Source organism: Symphalangus syndactylus, chromosome 19 (assembly GCF_028878055.3).
Source record: "Symphalangus syndactylus isolate Jambi chromosome 19, NHGRI_mSymSyn1-v2.1_pri, whole genome shotgun sequence".
Classification (NCBI taxonomy): domain Eukaryota; kingdom Metazoa; phylum Chordata; class Mammalia; order Primates; family Hylobatidae; genus Symphalangus; species Symphalangus syndactylus.
In genome coordinates, this window is record NC_072434.2 from 50,538,296 (window position 1) to 50,543,557 (window position 5,262).

Here is a 5,262-nt window from a genome sequence, read left to right on the forward strand (position 1 = left end):
ACAATAAAGGCATTCACCTTTCTGTATCACTCATATGAGAGCACATAATAACCTCCTCAGCCCTTTGACTAAACTTAATCAATGGGCGGATGCATTGTTGTCTGCAGCCTTTGCTGATGCACAAACATTTCATTCTTTAACCCATCTTAATGCCGCAGGCATTAGAAAAAGATATGGTCTATCATGGAAACAAGCTAAAGCAATTGTGCAACACTGTTCTGCCTGCTAAGTCCTGCATCTGCCACATCAAGGACCAGGAGTTAACCGTAGAGGTTTATCTCCAAATTCCATCTGGCAGATGGATGTAACACATATTCCTGCTTTTGGAAAATTGTCCTTTGTTCATGTTTCAGTAGATACCTATTCACATTTTATCTGGGCCACATGTCAAACAGGGTAAGCTACAGCTCATGTTAAAAGACATCTTTTATCTTGCTTTTCAGTTATGGGAATCCCAGAAAAAATCAAAACTGGTAACAGCCCAGGATACTGTAGTAAAGCCATGGCTACATTTTTTCAACAATGAAATATTACCCATACTGCAGGTATTCCGTATAACTCACAAGGACAAGCAATAGTGGAAAGAGCTAATATAGTACTTTAAAAACTCAAATACAAAAGCAAAAGGGAGGGGACCAGGAATATAAGACACCACGTATGCAATTGCATTTAGCTTTATTAACATTAAATTTTTTAAATGTACAAAAAGATCAACCCATTACTGCAGCTGAACAACTCCTGACAGGACAAAAGGAAAATAAAAAGCCTGGACAAGATATATGGTAGAGGGATGCACATACAAAGAGCTGGGAAAAAGGAAAGATAATTTTATGGGGAAGAGGATTTGCTTGTCTCTCCAGGTGACAATCAGGTCCTGTGTGGGTGCCCACCAAACATCTGAAGTTCTATCATGAACCACAGCATCTAGTGGACCCACCTGTACAGTGCAAATTGAAGGTTTAAGGATTGCTTTTAAGCCTTGATTTGCTTTCTCTGTGCCTTCTGTTAGAAGGGGCCTGCTTCTCATTATCAGTGGTAAGTTTTGCCCCGTGGTAATTAACCAAAGAGGCAGAAACTGAGTTACAAATGCTTCAGCAATGGCATGCCTCCCAGCTACAGCCACAAAAGTTTTTGCTTCTGTCTCAATAGATTTACTAACATGGGGGTGAGGGTATGCTTGTGTTTTTGCAGGAGATGAACAAACCATGTAGGTGCCCTCCAGATGTGTGCGACCATGGAACAGGAGACTGGAAGGACCCATGGAACCCAACCATGGACTGGGTTCCGCTAGTACGAGCCATGCTGAGAAAGTGCTGGAGTGCCAGAGTTTTACCTATAGATACTTAACAAACACATGCTTTTTTTTTTTTGAGATGGAGTCTCACTCTGTCGCCCAGGCTGGAGTGCAGTGGCATGATCTCGGCTCACTGCAAGCTCCACCTCCCGGGTTCATGCCATTCTCCTGCCTCAGCCTCCCAAGTAGCTGGGACTACAGGCGCCTGCCACCACGCCTGGCTAATTTTTTGTATTTTTAGTACAGACAGGGTTTCACCACGTTAGCCAGGATGGTATCTATCTCCTGACCTCGTGATCCGCCTGCCTCAGCCTCCCAAAGTGCTGGGATTACAGGCGTGAGCCACCGCGCCTGGCCACAACGAACCAATGCTTTCTGACTGAACTCCTCTCTACCCTGAATACAAGAGACCCTAATTGGTAGGCAGGAGTATCATCACCCCTATTCAGCATGAAGTTACAGAAGATGGACCTTCATCCTTCTGCAACCCCTAGGATTAAGGGTCCTCTCGTAAAAGGGAAAGGGGAGATATGTAGGAAGCATTCAAACCAGAGCGACTCCATTTTGAATAAGGGCTAAGAAAAATGAAGCTGGATCGCCAACTGGCAATTAAGGGCTGCACAGCCTGTGATTGCCTTGCTCAATTAATTTTAAAAAGAGGCCACCTTATGCTAGTAATAATGATAGCTGTGGCTGCCTTTACAAAAAAGAGAAGGGGGGCATGTTGGGAGAAAAGCTGAGTGTTGGGAGAGAAGCTGAGGCACGGCTTGCATGTGTGCTAGACTTGCTGGCTCCTTGCTTCTAGCACTGCCATTAGCTCAAGCAGCCATGTGTTTCTCATTCACTTGATACACTGTTTGCTTTCAAACCCCACATCCTCACCACCTGTTTCTTTTTTTTTTTTTTTTTTTTTTTTGAGACGGAGTCTCGCTCTGTCACCCAGGCTGGAGTGCAGTGGCGCAATCTCGGCTCACTGCAAGCTCCGCCTCCCGGGTTCACGCCATTCTCCTGCCTCAGCCTCTCCGAGTAGCTGGGACTACAGGCGCCCGCCACCACGCCCGGCTAATTTTTTGTATTTTTAGTAGAGACGGGGTTTCACCATGGTCTCGATCTCCTGACCTCGTGATCCGCCCGCCTCGGCCTCCCAAAGTGCTGGGATTACAAGCGTGAACCACCGCGCCCGGCCCACCACCTGTTTCTTTGAGCACCAATAAATAGCGTGGGTTCCCAGAGCTTGGGGCCTTCGCAGCCTCACACCATGGTCCCCTGGTCTCACTTCTGTCAAACTCTTTTTATCATTGCTTTGACTCCGCCGGACTTCGTCGCCCCCACGACCTGGTGGTGTTGGGTCTGATCACCCCAACAGCAGTGGGCGAGGTGAACCCATTGGGCAATTACAGCATCTTCTGGGAAAGATAGATCCTATAAACAGGTAATTTTAACACAACATGTTAATTGAAAAGGTAAAAATAAGCAAGCAACAGTTTTCATGGAATGGCAGAGGAAGTTGCATTAGCAAAACTTGCAGAGGAAGTCTGGGGAAAAGTTTCTTGGAAGTTGTAATAGGGAACTGAGTCTTGAAGAACAAGGCATTTTGCACAATGTGTGGACGCCGTGCTCTCATAAGTCAGGGAAAACAAACCTTGTAAACAATTTGAAGAGACTTATTCTGAGCCAAGTATGAGTGGCCAAGGCCCAAGGCAAAATCTCAAGAGGTCCTGAGAACATGTGCCCAAGGTAGTTGGGTTACAGGTTGGTTTTACACGTTTTAGGGAGACATAAGCATCAACCTAGACATGTAAGATATGCATTGGTTTGGTTCAGAAAGATGGGATAGGTGGATACAAAGATTTTCTTGATTGGCATTTGTTGAAAGAGTTATTATCTAAAGGCTAGGAATCAATAGAAAGGAGTGTCTGGGTTAAGATAAGGGGTTGTGGAAACCAAGTTTCTTATTATGTAGAATAGATGGTAAATGTCTCTTATCAAGCCTTAAAAGATGCCAGACTCTAGTTAATCTCTCTGGATCAGGAAAAGACCTGGAAAGGGAAGGTGATTCTCTACAGAATGTAGATTTCCCCACTAGGATGTAGATTTGCCCACCAGGGCCATTTTAAAATATGCCAAAAGAATATATTTTGGGGTAAAATACTTTGGATTTCTTTCAGGGCCTGCTCTCTGTCATGTGAAGCTATACTAGAGTCACGTTGGAATTTGTTATTACTACAAAGAGTGGGCTTAGTCTTAAGATCTCTATTTTAATGCCTTTTTTTTTTTTTTATAGATAGAGTCTCACTCTGTTGCCCAGGCTGGAGTACGGTGGTGCCATCTTGGCTCACTGCAACCTCCGCCTCCTGGGTTCAAGTGATTCTCCTGCCTCAGCCTCCTGAGTAGCTGGAATTACAGGCATGTGCCACCATGCCCGGCTATTTTTTGTATTTTTAGTAGAGACGGGGTTTCACCATATCGGTCAGGCTGTTCTTGAACTTCTGACCTCGTAATCCACCTGCCTTAGCCTCCCAAAGTGCTGGGATTACAGGCATGATCACTGCATCTGGCTTTTTCTTTTCTTTTTTTTTTTAATTTCTTTTGAGAGGAGGTCTTGCTTTGTTGCCCAGGCTGGTCTTGAACTCCTGGGCTCAAGCGATCCTCCCAAAGTGCTGGGATTACAGGCGTGAGCACCACACCATGCTTAAAGTCTCTTATTTTAATGTTAATGCTGGTCAGTTGTGCCTGAATTCCAAAAGGAGAATGGTATAATGAGGCGTGTCTGATTCCCTCTTCCCATTGACGGCCTGAACTAGTTTTTCAGGCTTACTTTAGAGTGGGGGTGGGGGTCTCCATTCAGTTGGTTGGGGGGCTTAGAATTTCATTTTGGTTCACCCAAAACTCTCAGTGGAGGTCCCAACGTGGTGGGCTCTGCATCTAGCCGTCACTGATGCCAGGACTCAAACTAGGAGCAAAGGAAGAAAACCGGCAAGGTGGGTTCAACAATCTAGGGAACCTGGTGCATCCCCCTCCACTAGCCTTGGGACTAGAGTTTTTTTGTGTGTGTGTGTGTAATCTCGCTCTGTCACCCAGGCTGGAGTGCAGTGGTGCGATCTCGGCTCACTACAACCTCTGCCTCCTGGATTCAAGCTCCTGCTTCCGCCTCCCAAGTAGCTGGGACTACTGTTGCGTGCCACCACACCTGGCTACCTTTTTAGTATTTTTAGTAGAGATGGGGTTTCACCGTGTTAGCCAGGATGGTATCTATCTCCTGACCTCGTGATCTGCTCGCCTTGGCCTCCCAAAGTGCTGGGATTACCAGAGTGAGCCACTGCACCCGGCTGGGACTAGAGGTCTTCTCTCACTTGTACCTTGGGGATGGAGGCCAGTTGCTGTTGTTCTAAATTAAGACCTACCCTCTTATAATGGCTGGCCTTGACTCTGAAGCCAATATATTAAGAAAAAAAAAAAAAAAAAAGATGGAGGGATTAATTAGAGCTTTTTTTTTTTTGACATTGAGTCTTGCTTTTTCACCCAGGCTGGAGTATAGTGGCACGATCTCAGCTCACTGCAACCTCCGCCTCCCAGTTTCACTCCTGCCTCAGTCTTCTGAGTAGCTGGGATTACAGGTGCCTGCCACCATGCCCGGCTAATTTTTGTACTTTTAGTAGAGACGGGGTTTCACCATGTTGGCCAGGCTGGTCTTGAACTCCTGACCTCGTGATCCGCCCGCCTCAGCCTCCCTAAGTGCTGGGACTACAGGCGTGAGCCACCGTACCTGACGGTTAGAGCTTTCTTTTTGGGAGTGTAGTAGTACTCTTCTAGCCTTGTGAACATGTCCTAATCTGCTATGCTTTCTGGAGAGAAGGGTGGCATCTATGGAGATGGGATGCCTATTCCCACCTGTTATAAGTCTCTCATTTCTCACTTGCCATCATAATTTCTGGGGAGCCCTCTTCTGACGTAAGTAATGAGATCAA